General features: G+C 33.8%; 1 pseudogene; it reads right to left on the bottom strand.

Annotated features, from left to right (window-relative positions):
• Positions 1-13,714: 13,714 nt before the first annotated feature.
• LOC118203021 (ras-related protein Rab-7a pseudogene) lies at positions 13,715-14,691 on the bottom strand (annotated as a pseudogene).
• Positions 14,692-16,574: the final 1,883 nt, after the last annotated feature.

The raw sequence follows: 16,574 nt of genomic DNA, 5'->3' as shown, positions 1-16,574 counted from the left end.
TGCACATAGATCTTCGAAAATTTGGCTACTATACGGGTCTGATATTACCCTAAGTGGTGCAGCATACTTTAAGATATATTTATGTAGGAAAGAATTAGGTACGGTTTTAGCTGAGGCCCTCGGTTCTTTTAAGGGGGATTATTACTATCCAATTCGGGAAATGATCGACGGTAGCGAGTTAAACATATATTTTTATTGCTTTCACTTTTTGGGTATGAGCCTAAAAATCTATTTCTTTTAGTTAATTTAGAAAAGTAACGTTTATTCTATTTAGATAACCGGCCGGGCTATAATTTACATCGTTAACTAATTGGCTGGTATGGCATGACTTAACTCATTCCGTAATAGATTTTTGAAGTTGTGGAAAAAGACCACCTCGCATATTCTCTGCACCGTTTTTCTAACGCCAATATGCTCTGCATCATGTGATTCTTCCAAATTGCTAAGCCGCAAATTGGCTGGGTTAATCTGTCTTAATTCACTATTTGCATTTGCTGTTTTAGTATAAAATAAGAGTTTATCAATTATCTCATAATTTTCTGCTCTATTTCTAATGGCCACTATATCCGAGTGTTCAAATTTTCCTGGTCTTGCAAGTATGCATAAATATATCTAAATTCGTTTGTAATTCGGCAATAATACTTTCACTGCAATCGGAGTTTTTCGTCGTTAACATACAACATTTTATTTCTTTTACCTCTGCGTCTAATTTTATTCGTGATAAGGCATCGGTTAAAAAATTATTTTTCCGGGCGTATATATAATTGTTAAATTGTATTCTTGTAATTTTAGACCCCATCTGATTAATCGCGGAGACAAATTTTTCCCGGAGTAAAATCGACCCACAGCAGCATGATCTGAGTTATCGGTGCCTTGCCGAAATATGCCCCTTCGACTCCGCTAAAAATACAGCCAATGTTTCTCTCGCTGTAACGTGTAATTATCCTGTGTTTGATTGAGAGTTTTGGGAAAATTGGCCTCGAGCTGATCATTCTGCATTACAACAGCGCCTACCACGTAATCCGAGGCATACGCCGAAATTTCAAGGTTTTCGTCCCTCTCTGGAAATTTTAAAACCGGCGCTTGTATTAAAGCAGTTTTCAATTTCTCAAACGCCGTATTAGCTTGTGTTGACCAAAAAAACCATGCTTTCTTTCTCTGTACTTTTAACAGCCGTTTATTTACGTGTGCAAAGTCCTTTATGAATATTCAAAGTAAGAACACATGTCCATGAATTATGCGAGTTCCTTCTCTGCGTTTGGAGGCGGGTAGTTCTTTATTGCAATTATTTTCGAATCTTCTGTTTGCATGCCCTTTGAGAAATTTTATAGCCTAAGTACCTAAGCTCTTTTACCTCAATTTTACATTTGGCTACATTAAATTTTAAACCTGCTTCTCTTAATAATGCAAAACTTCGTTTAAATCTTTAATATGTTCGTCAATATTTTCACTAGTTACTATTATGACGTCAAGGTAAACAAAGGTGGATTTCCGAGGGCAGGTTATAATATAATATCCATGATGCTCTGGAAGGTCACCATGGCTCCACATAAGCCGAAAGGCATTCTGAGAAAGGCATAAGTGCCTGATTTTGTTATAAAGACAGCCCTTGCCTACATCTTCGGGTTTCATAGCTATTTAAAAGTACCCTGAGGTGAGATCGAGCGTGGTCATAAATTTAGTTGATTTAATCTTTCTTGTTATTTCTTTTTAGTTACAGGTAGTGGGTAAACGGGGTACTTAGTTAAGCTACTTTGTTTTCTATTATCTATAGGAAATCTCCACGGTTTTAAATTCGTGGCAGTTAAGTCATTCTTTTTTCGAAATAACACAATCGGAATAGCGTACGGGCTTCTGACAGGCGTGATTATTTTATTTTTGAAAACACATCCTGAATATGCTCTTCAGTTATCTCCTCCTTCGCGCGATCATATCTATAAGGTTTTTGTTTTTACCGGTTTGTTACTTTTAAGTTCTATTTCATGCTGTACAATTTAAGTTATTCTTGGCTTTGCAAATAATAATAATAATAATAATAATAATAATAATAAATCAGAAAAAGTTCTTACCAATTCCTCCAATTTTGTTCTCTCTTCCGGTTGCATGTGGTTCAATGCAATACAGGCGTTTGCGCAGCTTTCTCGGGCCTGGGTTACATTTGAAATGTAATTGTGTCCTCCTGGAAATATACTTCAGCTCCAGCTGTTTTTAAGGAAATATATACCTAGATTCACCGAAGCCTGTACATTGCTAACAACAAAAAATATAGTTTTTGGAGACTCATTATTAATCTGTACAATGAATATGGCTTTGCCTATACATATGCACTTTTTACCGTGAGCTGCAATGACTTTGGTTTTGTTACGTTTTTTCCCTTCACTTCACGTTCGTACGTTTACGGGGTTCGTGCGAATTTGAAGTGAATAGCGAGAACAGCATTTGATGAAATATCGAAACACACTTTATGGGTCAGTATTATTCAAACAGCTCCAATAACACGTTTACACAGTCGTCGAAGAACTACAATAAATACGCTGACGCGATCAGCGACACAGCCTTTACACTATCAGGCTATAACGGTGGAGACAGCTTCACTGCAAAGCACCAAAGTACAGCTCCCAACTCTGCTCGGTCGTTCTCGGAACTCCATGTACTCTCGAGACTCTCCACGCTACAACTCGCGATGCGTTCGACGATAGACTAGAGTACAGCTCCCGACTCTTCGGTTCAGCCGTTCCCGGAGCTCAGCACACTCTCTCGACGATGCACTAACCGCGATACACTAACAGACTCTTTCGGTGCACTGGACGGCCAACTCGGCACTCACTCACTATCAACTCGAAGTACTCCACATGGGCTAACTCTCCTCGTACCAGCAGGGTTTATATAGCTTTTGGTTTGTGTTCGAGAACATTCTGGGCTAAATCAGTAAGAATTCGTTCCAGAAGGTTCTCCATCCATCTATGACATATCGACAATTTTGTCGCCAAATGGGCATTTTCTCGCCAAATGTGGCAAATCTGCCTTCCCTCGCCATTTTCTGGCAACCTTCATTGCGGGGAAGCTATCTTACCGTACCTGTACATTTCGTAACAGTATTTTCTACGCTAAATAGTTGATATCTTTTTGAATTCGTTCGAAAAAAATTTTCGGAAATAAAATTTGCTTGCTCCATTGTGTCTGACAAGGCCTCTGTTGGCACATTATTTAGCAAAATTTGAATGACTGGTAAGCCCAATTTTATTTTTTACCACCGTGTTTAAATGTTGATTTATAGGATTTTCATACGAACGGGGTGACTGTACCCTTCGTTCTTCAGCATTCCGGATTAGTTTAACTGCCGCTTTTCCTCCCCCCTTTTTAGAGTCTTGCGGTCTACTTTGGAGGTTGCCGAATTTTTTCTTATTGTCTTCAATTTTTTTTCTGCGTTAAATTTTCTCGAGTTTTCTGAAGTCGGCCTACGAAACTGTCCTTTCATCCTTTGGCTATAACGTATCGTACGCATACTTTCCTCTACCCTCCAACTTTCAAATTTAACCGCCAGCTCAAACAACTGTTCCAAGGTACTGGGGTTTCTCAGTTCGATAAAATCTTGAATCTGGGGCAATAGTTGGCGTAAAATAATCTGAATAATTTCGGTATCGGGCTTGTTTCCGTATAGTAATTCAATAGCTTGAATTTTCCTTAAAATGAATTCAGTTAATTTTTCGACTTTAAATTGGTACTTGTCGTACAATTGGGATTCGAGCTTTTCTCTGGACCCCGGGGTTTTCGTTCACAAGGGCAGTTTTGGATCTTTCAAACGTATATGTGTGGCTGCCTATTTCACCCAGTAAAAATTTTCCAATCCCCTTGAACCAGCTTTGTACCTGTCCTCGTAAGCCGGCGGTCGTTATTGTTACCATCTGTACTTCCAGACCGGGTACAGCAAAAAGTGATTGTCGAGCTGTTCCAAGAAGTTAGTGACCGATATGCTTCTGTCGAAGTTTCACACAGCGAGTTTCGCGGAAGCCCGCATTGTGTCTACTAGGAAGTCAAACCCTTCCATTGGGTTTGCAGGAGTGGGTGGATTCTGCGACGTAGCTGGGAGCAGCTCAAATGTTGCTTGATTTTCGGCCATTGGTACAGATGTTTTGGAGCGCAAGTGATAAGATCTAATTCTTTTTGCTACCACACAAAGTGCCTAGATCTCAGATTGCGACCTAGCGACTTCTCGCACAGTCGTGAAAATGAATACAGCAGGGAAAGGGTGTAAATAGCCCCTTTTATTTATTACAACTCTTTAACAGAAAGGAGCGGGCTTCGGGCTCACAAAAACATCGACTATTTACGGTGAGAACTTAAAGGCAAATTAAATAATAAGTTCGAATGGTAAGAAGTAGTGCTAGACTTCACAATTTCATTTAATCTAACAGATTGACTCAGCACAATACACCGAGAATAGACTAACTAAAAGGCTAGAATTCGTAGCCGCTACTAAGTTTAACAGCTGGAGGACAATATAGCAAATGTTCGCTATACTAGAGAAATCACGCTCTGTCTAACCTATACGTTTCATTCGTTTAAATACTCTCTTTAATCCGCTTAATTTGCATCCTGGCGAGGAAATGCGAGGGGAAATAGAGAATTCAGAAAAGATACCAAAATTAAAAACTAAAGGAAATACTACAAGTTATCAAAATGTGTACACGAATGTACTTGGTACCAAAATGGTGACAAATACATGGGCGGGAAAAGTTTTGAAGTGATCTTTTTTGTTTTACGCATTACGAAACAGTTTAATAATGTTAGTAAGCAGTTTTTTTGGATTATTAAAGCATATATCTACTTATAATTGCGAATGACATTGTAATTGTCAGATGATTTTTTTTTTTTTATTATATCTATTTGTTTACTAACATTTCATTATCACATTATTTTTGTCTAGGAATTTCCGCTTTTTTTTCGTGAGCAATATATACATGTAGGTCGCAAGCTGAAAAGCCTGAAAAACACTGCTATAAACAAATAATCCCATCCAATTCCAGCTGAACAGCACTAATTAGCACTGTAAATTTTTATGAAAAGTATCCAGTTTTTAAAAGCCTTCATACCGTCTAACATGAAATTAATTATTTAATCATTTTAAGAATGATTAAATGTATTTACTTAATTAAATATGGCAGAGCATATGAGGGCTGGCTGACAAAGAGTTGCTTTTGTGGATAATTTTCCATGGAAAATATGTTCATATTTAAGGAATGATCTTCATAAGGAAACCCTTAAAATACTTCGTAAACTGTAGAGCATCTCGTGTGATCCCTTTGTTGAATTTTCCTCTAATTTCTAAGTTTCTTTTTCTTTTTGTTTGCTAGTTTATTTATTCAATGGAAAACATATGTTACTCACTGAGCTTCGTACGTTAGTCTGAACTCAGTGAACAATATTTCTGTGACAGGAAGAACTGTTTGATTGTACAATCTGTTTTAGATTTGGTGACTCTATCCTTAAATAGAAAAAGTTTAAGAAAATTTAATCCTAAGCTTAATGTTAAAAAAGTTTTTGAAAATCATCACTCGGCTTAAGTCGTCCTAGAAGATGTGAAAGAAAAAAATAATGTGCGGCAGCTTGTGCCGCAAACATTTATTCGCTATTTTATGTAATTTCTGCAATATTTTGTAATGCGTATATTTTTTAATTAAAATTTATTGTTTTAAAGGTACTTTCTCGTTTATACACAATTATATGCATTTTATGTTTTCCTGAAAGGTGAAACATTTAATTAGCTTTAGGTTTAGGTTAACTAATTAAAGCAAATCAACTCGAGGGTTATCTACTTATAGGGAGAGATGCCTTCGTAAAGGACTTTCTTAGGGAAAATGGTTCTTATTTATGTTACACATAAAGAAAACCAAACATGCAGCCACTCCGTTCGCTGGAATTAGATCCCAAGTCGAACTACCAGTGTTCAGAGACTTCACCGCACTCTCTGGTAGACTCTTAGACTCTGATATTTTGTTTTCGTAAGATAAATTACGAGCCCTTTGCTAAAATTCTCATAGCTCACTCCAGCTTATGCAGGCAGCCCATTCACCCGGTTTGAAATTGGGAATGAATTACCAGGTTGATCATTCCATTCATTGGTCTTAAACGACTTGAATACAGTGAACCTGAATTAAGAGGAAAATATTTTTTTGCAAATATAAAAGCGATGGTAAACCCATTTCTAAACAACAATTTTAAAACCTAAGGTTGACGGTTGTTTGACACTCCTTTTAAAATATTCATTATGAAAGGAAATATAAATTTTGCAAATTACAAAGGGAATAACATAAATGTACCTGTAAGTTCTGGAATTCCTGTAGAATAAGTGTTCCTTATGTATGCAACAGAGTTAGGAAAAATATTTAAATAGAATAATTATGAGGTCTTACTTGACCTGGGAAAAGTTAATTAATTCAAAACCTCTAACAGATATGAAGCGAATTATCGCTAGGTCTGAAGTAACTACAAAGTCAGGGAAAAGCGTTCAATAAACCTGTTTATTTAAACAGAATTTAAAAATAAATGCACTTTCTTATGCTAACAAAATCAACCACAGTACGTGGTGATGTAATTATACATAATAGTCAGTTTCAAGTTAAGACGTGACATAGTAGCCAATGCACTGTACGGTTTACTTTACTTTTCTAATAGTTACTTTTATTTTGGAACAAGTCTTTCCTTTACCTTCTTGTTTCTCACCTACGTTTCCCTACCAGAATGAGATTTCAGGATTTCGATTTATGTAAATGGGGTAGAAACGAGTATTTAAGCTGAAGTCTGGGTCACTTCATTAGAAAAGCGTAGGAGAATGTGTTGTGCCTTTCGACCACGTTGTTGCTTCTAGGCTAAGCTATCTGTTTCGCGGCTGTATTGTTACGTGCCTGCTAGTATTCGCCGGTGATCTTAAATAAGGATCTTTTATGCAACTTCGCTTTTTTATTTTAGTTAGCATTAGATTACTTTTATACTCTCTATCTTTTTTATATTTCTATCTTGCCCAAATGGAGGCTTATTGTAAGTACGAGAAGGGGCCATCTGTTCATTTATTTTAAGTTGGAACAAAGGGAAGTTTGAGTTGGAACAAAAAATGGGTAATTTAACCCATTTTTTGGACTTCTTACATACGGAACTCAGCGAATAGTCCCTACACAGTTCTTCAATAATCTAACTCTTAAAGAAGTCTAATTTAACTAGGATATTAGAACACAATTAAATATACTCTAAGGTGGCTCAGTAAATCTATCGGCATATCAAAGTGTTGCCAGCGATAGAACGCAAAGCCAAATAAGTACAACTTATCAAAGCTGTCAGAAACTAAACATAACGTGCACGCGGAGGCCAGAAATTCGGTCTATCTTAAATTCCCAAAACTTCAGTTTAAATACCAATTACACTCATTTACATTCTGGTGAGGAAAATGGAAAGGAGAAGCTTTACTAAAGGTCCAAATCATAAAAACTTGGTTAACTCAAATGATGATTACTGCACATCCTTAAATATTTTTCCTTCAAATAAATATTAGAATAGACTGATTATCAGCTTCTCATCTATTATCGGTAACTATTATCGCTTATCAGTACAAAAGCTGAGCTAATTAAAAATTAAGCTTTTTAATAATATAATACAGACATTGCGAAACTGCGGCTCGCGGACTACTTGCGATCCTTTGCCATCTGAAGGTAATGCTCATCGGAATGCACTAATATGAAGTTAATCTGAAACGCAATGCGAATATTTTTATGTAATTATTCTTCCTAATATTTCTTCTCTCAAGTTAGTTTTACTTCAGGCAGTATCTGCTTACATTTCTTTATGATACCATTGTTCACAACAGTTGTGATCCACCTGGAAGATTTGCTATTCGTTGTAGATTACTACTTCTATTCAGTCCTTGAATGGCGCGAGTAACTGCTGAAGAAACCTGTTTTGCCTTGCAGTCCATATAGAGCTCTTTTAATCTGTGGAAGAATTTTACGAGGATTTTATTTTTGGTAGACTGAACTATCAACCTCTTACTTGGTTTGGAGACATGTCCTAGTTTTCTGCGGAAATCCTTCAAAATTAATTTTCTATTCCTCAGCAAGTCAGACATTTTTATGCAATTGCTTCCCAGATTTCTCAACCATTCATAATAATATGCTAATGGCACTTTTCCCACATGAAACTCTATCTTTCGTAATAATTCCTTGGTAATCCTAGGCAGAGATCATAATTTATATTATCAATAGTTGTGCATGCTGAAATATATGAAGTCGCTGGAGTAATCACTGGTTTGATAACGATTTAAATTTTAGTCAAAATGTTTAATTTCCATTTTATCAAATACTGTTATTTCGGATAGAGATCTTTCACCTTAATCATCAAATCTTCACATCAATAACGTTGCATCAAGCAATGAGGGATCAACAGAACACAAACGCCTGTCTTCTCCAAAGTTTCTTTCAAAATCGGCATATTGATATTGGCGAAATCTCTTTAGCTTGTGATATTTTCTCGTATTTTTCGATTTCTTGTTTGATGAACTTCTTTCTCTCTACCTCGCACTAGGTTAGAGGCGTTTTGCTTCCCGGCCCCATATCTAAAAACTTCCACTCTTTAGTCCTGCCGCTCTGCAGCTGCACCGGTTGTCCTAATTTCCGATCAACATGTACGTTTGACACATGTCCTCCATGAAGCTGTAAAATGATTCACCGCTTGATCATTACAAATTTCAGACAATAATTTGAAATTTTGCTTCCGTAAAAGTTTATTTCTAAATTCGGATATTTTATTTTCTAAAGTATCCTCTGCCTGCAGACTCCATTTAAAACTCCATTTGAGATTTATTTTTTGTACTCAGGTTAGGTAATCCAATGGAAAGTTGTACTGCGTAACCGTTAGGATGGCAGTAATTTATTTTAAACTTCCTTCTGAGTTATTTTACTTAGAAATTTAAGAAGAGACCGGTAAGTCATATGACCGCCTTTATGGGTCGAACAGTTACAATATGGTGGTTCCGCACACCTGTTTGAAAAGAGCTTAGGAACTAATTATGAAGACGTCTGCCGTGTTACAAAAGGTCTACATATCGAACATCTGTGCATGCCCATAGAAATACGAAGAGTTACATGTTCATGTTATACCTGCATTTGCGAAATAAATTCCTTATAGTAGGGACAGGTATGTTTCCTTTCTGTAACATTAGTTTTGATTTGCCATGTATTTGAAAAACAGCTCGAAATTAAACAGCTAGATTGAAGAGTTCGGCTGGTAGACAGCTGGAATAAGTACTCGACGAAGCATTTGTATAGCCCGGCATGAACTACTAGACTTATTAGCAATAGATTATGTATGTCCTGAATTATCGCAACGATTCAAGAGGTGGTTTCGAGAATTTTCAACGATGCGCATGAATTTTGTTATCTACTATGTCCAAAATTATCGGGCAGTTCGAGAGATAGTTTCAAGAATTTTCAATGATGCGCATAAACTACGTTATCTATATCCAAAATTATCGGGATGATTCGAGAGATATTTTCGAGAATTTTCATTGATGCGCATGAGCTTCGTTACCCATGTCTAAAGTTATCGGGATGATTCGAGAGATAGTTTCGAGTATTTTCAATGATGCGCATTGCTAAAACATTCTGGCTACGCTGAAATATTGTATCTGTCAGGGCAGTCATGAGATATACTGATTATTCAAGCACCACTAACATTGCAATCACTTTTTTTTTTTTTTTTTTTCTGGGAGGGGGAGGGGTAAATTTTTCCATTCTGAGCATTAGTAAAAGTAGTTAGTCCAAAGTTCTGGGGAAAAATGTTTAACGATTTCTTAGGTTAGGATCCAAAGATTCGAATGATCTCAGTATGCTGGGCCTTATGTTAATTGTGTGGAAAAACAAAGTTACTATTCAAGTAAAAGTTTAAATAAGTTAATAGCCTATTTTTAAATAAATTTTCTTTCTCGAATAACAGTTTCTCTGCAATGCGCGTTGACGTGTATCATTTAATTTATCCTTTCTAAAAACCTGCTTATGAGTTAAAAAAAAAAAAAAAAAAAAAAAAAAGTTCTCCGTACCCTGCTCTGAAGCACCGGCGATCCCTACGTGGTGACGAAAACATTGGGTCATTTACCATTGAGTTCTATGGGATTTGACGCGTTTGGGTGTAAATATTTTGTAATTACGTCGCAAATATACATATAAATGTATATATTTTGTTTTTCTACAACACTTCAGAGTCCTAAGTATGTGAAAACAACATATTTTTAAACATTTCATTCTGAACGGAATTAAATGCTATACTTTTCACAGGGCAGTTTTCTCAGAATGGTTTAATTTGAATGAAATATTTTCACAAGTTTTCGTTAATTACATTAGAAAATAAATAAATAAAAAAAATCTGAAATTTTTCAGATTTTAAATTACGTCCAAAGGGGCGTTTTTTTTAACGTTTTGAGTGTTACCTTTATTTATTAAATATCATGTAATTTGCACTTAAACCATAAAATTCAGTTCAAGAGCAATATCGCAAAATAATGTTAAATTAAGCATATCTTTAGAATTTCCGATATACACAGTCTCGCGAGCTGGAGATAAAAGTATTTTTTTTCTATATAACGTTGCCATTTCTCGCTTTTAAAGCATTGAGTTTGTAAATCAAAAATTCGTTAAAGTTTTACAAAATATAAAATCTATAATAAAACAAATTCCAAATTTGAGATTTCAGATGCCCATATTCGCAGTAGGATTTCGTCATTCAAAATTCGATGGCTCTATGTACCATTGTTTTATCAAAATGCGAGAAATAGACAATCATTTATGCAGATTTTTCATTATTTAATTTCTTCAAATATAATGCAGGACTCTAACATTTTGTGGCAACAGTTTGAAAAGTGAACCGACGTTTATGAGTCCGACGCAAAATCGCAAAACGAAAACAATAGTCCTTCAGGGACAAAGCCCCTTTGGATTAAAAAAAGAAAAAAAAACACCACCCACTCAGTTTTTTTTTTTTTTTTTTTTTTTTTTAAATAATGATTTGTAATTTACTCAAATAAAACTTTTTATGTAATTGTAGACCAATGAATATGCTTCCGATTCATTTTACTTCTGCTAGAATAAAACAACAATAATTACAAACGGAGAGGCATAAAGCGAATCGGAAGAAAATATTTCGTTTCTCTAGCTGAAGAAAAAACGCTTAGTTGCTCAGTACAAAGTGTTAGAAATTTTTATTTTCTTGGGACTTCACTTTTCTGAACACGGATCAGTAGATATAAGATGTATTTATTCATATTTATATGTAATCCCGTTAATCACATATTCATTAATTTACTTTACAAGTCTCTTTATATTCAAAACCTGTCTCATTATTTTGAAACGATATAAATTTGGACTTGCGGCTCTCGAACGCTCATAAAACCTATCATGCGGCTCCCACCGTCTTGAAGTTTGACCATCCCTGATATAATATATAAACATCAACAATAAAATGTTTATAACAACTATATTTTATTAGTAGTTTCTACAAATATTTACATCATTTATGCAATTAATTAAAATTATTTGAAACCAAATTGGAATTTGCATTAGTAAATTACAGCAAAGAATAATGATTCCACTGTTCTGAATAATATTGAAATAATTTGAAGTTTGATCTGATAATCTCTTAGGATGGCTTTGCAGTTGGAAAAATGAAAATATAACTCACAATATTTTGATAAAGTGTTCTTTCCTTTATAACTGCCGAATATCATTTTGCCACACACTTGATGAAACAGTGAATTAGTATTTCATCCAGACGATAATATTAAGCATTGATTAACATTTCCCATGACTACTCTTTAATTAAGGCTTCCTATCCACAACCCTTTTAATTCTGACAGCATATAACAGTGCAATTTATACGCAAAATGCTATTGATTAAAAGTTAATAATATAACAACCAAGTTATTGACAAAAGTAATATTCAAATAACAAAATGATAAAAACTAAAAAAAAAAAAAAAAAAAAAAAAAAAAAAAAAAAAAAAAAAATGAAAACACAATCAAATAATAAAATGCATCTAACTAAGCAAAATCCGATTCTAAATATTACTACTCAAAATATTATCGTCATGCAATTATCATATTTGTAATAAAATTTTAAAGAGATAACTGGTATAACATTTCGTCACATAACTCTCAACATCAATAGGTATTTCTAGCCTAAAATCACAAAGAATGTCCATCCTCACACATATTTGTGAAACAATGTCAGGTATTTTGTCGTCTCTTACCGCATGCTTTCGTAATGTAATTAAAACACGTCCGTCTGGCAAGCAGGCGATCCGGAGTTCGAATTCCGGTGAGGGCACTGCTGTATTTTCAGGTTTTCTCCTCTGAAATAAAACTAATGACTCTAAAAATAAACCCCATTAAAAGACTCTTAAAGTGGCATGTGCTATGTGTTTGTGAACAAGAGCTCTTTGTAAACCGTTATTACTTTATTACTGTTTAAAGCTACCTATTCCCAACTTTTAGTTGCTCTATCCTCCAACACTCTAATTTAATGTGAAATTTAATCAACTTAAATTTTGATTTCAGGGTTAAAAAATTAAATCCTCTTAAGTTTTATTCTTAGTTTTCCTGGAACCTTGTTTACGTCTGCATTTTAGGGATAAATATGTCAAATGGGAAGTCTTTCTTTTGGAAGTATGAAATTTTTAGACTGCGGGGTGAATTCAAAGGCCCTTATATAGTCCACATTTGTTAATCCTTAGCCAAAGTTGTTCAGTTTTTAATGTGTGTAATTTACAATTTTATTACTCAGGAAAAATGTAGGCTGCATTAATAAATTTCGCAGGCTCTATTCGGCACAAGAATAACAGGTTGCCTATGAATGATAAAAAGCTAAGCTGCCTATAAAATGGCCTGCAAGATGGATGCGGCCTTCCAGTCGTACCTTGTGTATAGCGAAGCTTTCTATGACTCAATTTCATTTTATTTTTGAACGTTTAAAAGTTAAAGTTTTCAACCAAAGCAGTCTGCTATAAGTTGAAATATTTTGGTGCTATTTAAGGGAAAATGATCTGACATATTTTTCCATATTGCAATCGCTTGGCCGAGAAGTCCAAAGAAGAAACACTGCAGTTAATATCATAGAAAAATTTAATTCAATATTTGCAGGATTATCACTTATAAATAATAATACTGAATATTTTAAAATTCATTCAGAGCTGGGATAAAAGAACATTCATCCAAAGTAGAGATGGAATCCGTGATATTCAAGATAGTTCATTTCTTCAAATAAGGATAGAAAATGGATGAGACTTCTTTATACTTTTTAAGGTGAACATTGTCCTAACATGTATATTAAGCTGGAATATGACGTTAATGTTTGGAAATACTTACTTGTGTGATTCTCCAGTCTGAAGTTTATCAAGAATCACTAAAGAAGCTACCTCATGGATAGTTCTTTACTTCATCTGAAATTCACAGCAACAGAAATCGATGATTTTAGACATATTTTTTGTAAAATACATATTTATTTACTTTCCTGTAATAATAATGTTTAGTAACCAATAAAGGAAATTACTTAAATTTCGCTACGAAAATATCCCATATTTCGCTGTTGTGGGCCTTCACTTGGTAAATGGTCTTTAGGCTTATCATAACTAGACACTCTTAATATAGTAAAATAATGCAGAATACCTGAATAATTAAATTGTCATATGATTTAAACATTAGAAACTTCCCTAAAAGCTATAAAACTCCAATTCTTCGATATTACCTTAAAATGTAGAAATTACTATATACACGTAGCCTTAATATTTAAAATTATTAGTATTTTACATACCAAGTCTAGATTTAGGAAGATTAGATGCAACACAAATTATATACGTGATAAAAACTTCATGTGAAAGAAATCAGAAATTTCTCTTTAATTGATCGAAACACAATAACAACTATTAATATCAGCAAAAACATCTATTAAATGCCCTTTCGTTTTCTGTGTGATTGATAACTTCTGGCAATGTGTTAAATAAATTATCATCCTTCTCTTTTGCTACCGCCATCTTCGCTAACGCATGAAATGCTTCTTCAACATTTGTTCCATCCCGAGCGCTTGTTTCAAAACAAGGTACTTCATAGTCGCAGGACAATAAATCTTGAATTTTATCTTGACAGCAGATTCTGTTTCCTAAGTCAACTTTATTTCCAAGCACGACGAAGGGGAAATTTCGTGGGTCTCTTGGGGAACCATGTATAAGAAATTCGTCTTTCCAGATTTCAATAGAATGATATGATGCTGGCGAAGTTACATCATAAACTAAAATTACACAGTCAGCTCCTCTGTAGAATGCAACACCAAGTGACTGGAACTTTTCTTGCCCAACTGTATCCCAAATCTGCAAGGTAACGACTTTATCATCGACAGTAATGTCTCTTGTAAGGAAATCAGCTCCGATAGTTGCTTTGTACGCACAATTAAATTTTTTGTTTACGAATCGATTCATCAAGGAAGTTTTTCCCACACCGCTGTCCCCAAGTATTATGACTTTTAAAAGTGGTCTCTTACCTCTTTCCGCATTCGACTGCATTTTTCTTTAAATTGAAAATTTTTTCTTTTGAAATAATTCAATTTTTTGACAAAATAGAAACCACCGAGCAATTAAATTTGTAGCATGAACATCGATCGTCTTTCAAAATCATTAGTTACTTTTAAAATACAAGAAATAAGTTGAGTTGAACTAGAGATACTGCCGTAGATATTATTAAGAAATTATTTTATTAAAAACTAGCTTTATTAGTTAAATAATAAAAAACACCCCTCCAGGTACAGCTAAATTTATTTTAAAATATTACTTATTTATTTTATTGACACGATTATATCGAATAATGAATTAATTAGTTTACAAAATCCTTAAAGTACTGGTATTAATATAATAACGTTATTATTTCTGTATTGTGCATCTAAATGGCAACACCAGAAAAATTAGAAGATACCTAAATTAAAAAGCAAACGCAGATTTAGTCTTATGAGTAGCATCCAGAATTGCTGAGGCATATGAAAGAGGTCAAGGTATATTCCCCAAAAGAAATCTATAAAGATATATTAAAAAATTTCACAAGATAATTGTACTTATGTCATCAATAAAAACGGGATGAAAGCAAAATTGAACTACCTAGAAATATTATATAGTCTTTTATTAATATAATGTCATTTGTTTGGGATAGAAATGAACATATTCTGAACACTACGAAGGAAAATTTTAACATCCTTCTTTAAGTAAAACATTCTGTAATTCCTGAAACAGATAATGCAAGTTATGTCATCTGTAACATTAACAGAAACTTAAAAAGAAAAGAAGAAAAAAAAAAAAAAAAGTTACTGGACCATGTTATCCATAAGGTTCTTACACCGTCTTCGTGCCCTTCGAAGTATGCTCAGGCGTATTAGCATTTTGAACAGGATCATTGACGACTTGGAAACTTCTATTATTCCTCATGAATAAAGTTTATACAGTGCGGGGGAAAAAAAGGAGGGGGGACAGTTCTATTTCTCCCGTTCTACTGGGCCGATTGACGAAATTCAAAATTCAAATTGCATTCTTCAAGTCTCGAAAGCGCGACTTAGGATATATATTAGATTTATATATAGCACTATTATAACATAGGTATTTTGACACAAAATCGGACGTTTTCTGAAATAACATGCCAATGTTTTTACATATTTCGATTCTACGACTCAAATTATGCCCAGATATGATATTTTGTAAAATTTGGTGCGAAATTTACGGAGAAATTCACAAATTTATGTTGGCCCTTTTTTTTTCAGTTGCGCCAAGAAGAGTTCACTTGGCGAATTTCTTAATATATGGCAACCTATTTTCCTTTTCCTTGAGAGGAAAAAAAATCACAACGTTCTTTCTTTCAAATAATATTCTTTATATTATATTTTTATGTTATTATTTTAAATATTTTTTTCTTTTTCGAATTTCATTTTAATTGTTTAAGTTGCATGGTTTCTTTCAAATAACTGTTTTAAAAATTTCTATTTACCCATTCGAACCGCGTAGTTTAAATATAAGGTGCATCGTTTATTATTATTTTTTTTTTCAAATAGTTTTCTTTATAATTTTTTTTGTCACAGTTATTATTTTAGGTAATTTTTAAATTTTTAAACTTATTTTAATTGCTTGTGTTGCATTGTGTCTTCAAATTTACTATTTTTTCTTTCGAACTGAGCATTTTAAATATATTTATCAATATAAAATTTCCAGGGTTTTATTTTACTTATTTGAATTGCATTTCTTTCGGAAGAATACTTTGTGTCCTAGACTACGATGCATCTGAAAACTGAATATATTGAAAGAGAAAATACAGTAAAGTACAGTTAACACGCCTTTCAATGTTCCGTTCAGAAAAGATATATAAATGAGAAAGATGTATAACCGATATTTTAACTTAGGATGACTTGCATATATTGCTTTAAATAGCTTTAACATTATGCTCATTGCTTTACACAATTTTATCATCCTATATTTAGTTTCCTAAAATGTTATTCATATTTTAGTCAAATATT

The sequence above is a fragment of the Stegodyphus dumicola genome, chromosome 9, assembly GCF_044657685.1.
Source record: "Stegodyphus dumicola isolate Sdum_Otavi_A_Nest chromosome 9, ASM4465768v1".
Lineage (NCBI taxonomy): Eukaryota > Metazoa > Arthropoda > Arachnida > Araneae > Eresidae > Stegodyphus > Stegodyphus dumicola.
The sequence above is the reverse complement of the archived record's forward strand: the minus strand, read 5'-3'. Positions and strand labels throughout refer to the sequence as shown.